The sequence below is a fragment of the Triticum aestivum genome, chromosome 2B, assembly GCF_018294505.1.
Source record: "Triticum aestivum cultivar Chinese Spring chromosome 2B, IWGSC CS RefSeq v2.1, whole genome shotgun sequence".
Classification (NCBI taxonomy): domain Eukaryota; kingdom Viridiplantae; phylum Streptophyta; class Magnoliopsida; order Poales; family Poaceae; genus Triticum; species Triticum aestivum.
The window spans coordinates 788,712,270-788,714,177 of NC_057798.1; positions in this window are offsets into that span (position 1 = coordinate 788,712,270).

Below are 1,908 nucleotides of genomic sequence, written 5' to 3' on the forward strand. Positions count from 1 at the left end.
ATCCTGTAAAATAAATTTGACCGGGACAAAAGAGAGAAGAAGTCTGTCCTGGATGTTTCTTGGGTTTAAACTGGGCTGCAAAGTGGGCAAAAAAAAAATATACAATTGCAAATTTGCAATAAACATGTTGATGAATCTATATCTATATCTATATCTATATCTATATCTATATCTATATCTATACGGAGGAAGCGCCCAGAGCGCGACACGTGGTGAATAGCTGAGAGCGCGTCAAGTGGCGCTGATCGTTGCGAGGCTCCCGAAGGAGCGCTCGTTAATTAGTTGCTCCCTCAATTGGTAGAGCGCTAATCAATGCGGTATAGAGGCATGGGTTAGATTCCTCGCATCTCCACTTATATTTTAATTATTTCTTTTGCCGGCGGACTTTTTCCTTATCCTGTAAAATAAATTTGACCGGGACAAAAGAGAGAAGAAGTCTGTCCTGGATGTTTCTTGGGTTTAAACTGGGCTGCAATGTGGGCAAAAAAAAATATACAATTGCAAATTTGCAATAAACATGTTGATGAATCTATATCTATATCTATATCTATATCTATATCTATATCTATACCTAATATTAAAGTACAGATTGTTTCTTCACTTTTTTGGTCCAGCCCGCACAGGGTCGAACTAATGACCTGTCGGTTGTGCATGGATGATGTTAGCCAGCTGAGCTATTGACTATTTGTGTTTCCTTGTCGCCACAGAATGTACTTAAAGAAGATGTGGCACTGTAGCGATTTTGTTTAAAACTCCAAAATCTTTTGAAAAAGTGCAGACATTTTTCTAAAAGTAGGAAGAAATTTAGAACAATTTTTCGAAACAGATAATTTAAAAAACCTTGTTTTTTTAAAAAAAGCGCAAACAAATTCTGGAAATTTTGAACAATTTCGATTTTTCGAAAACCACGGATATATTTTCAAAAGCAAGATCAAAATTTGTATATTTTAATATTTTTGGAAACATGAACAAACTTTGAAACAATGAACATGTTTTGAAATTCCTAAACATTTTTTAAGTTGTGATCATGAAACCGGGGATATTTTATAAAATTCCGAACAGATTTGGTAACCATCAAAGATTTTTTATTATTTCAACAAATTTTGAAAAAAAAAATATTTTTTAAAGTTCCAAACAAAAATTTGAAACCGTAAACATTTATAAAATTTGTAAACATCCTTGGAAACATGAACACGTTAGGAAATTCTGAACTTTTTTTTAAATTTGTGAATAAAATTAGAAACAGTACGGCATACGGACATACGTAAAAACGGAATAAATACTGCAACCACTATCAAAATATACAATGTAACATGGTGAGACGATAATGTCGAAATAGAGGACGTAGATCATTAGAGCGTCTTGAGCCATGCTTATTATACAACAAACATACAATATTTTTTTCTCCCGTTGCATCGCACGGGCATATGTGCTAGTAGTATAAAAATAAGACAATACATATTGTATGGAATCCGAACAGCTCACACATCATTTCATCACTCATGGAGAATGTATCAAGTACTACTACATGGCGATGCTCAAAAAGTACTACTACATGGCATAAAACAATAAACTTGGAAACCTTTTAGGGCAATTTAGAACGATAAATTTTGTTGAGCACTGATATATGTGCAAATAAAACCTTCTACTTCAAAAAATCAACACATACTTCACCTAGGGAGGTTCGTACATGAAGTTTCATGCAGATTTGTGGTGACAGATGATTTGATATAAAAACATAAGGTTATTTTTACAAATGCGCTAGAGACAGAAGGACTGTCCAATATGGTTTAGAGGCGTCCCCTCGTATTTCAAATCTAACTTTGATCAAGGAAACACACATTATATACTATAACCTAAAAAGTAAACCATTGGATTTGCTTTCAAAAGATGTTTTCACTGGTATAT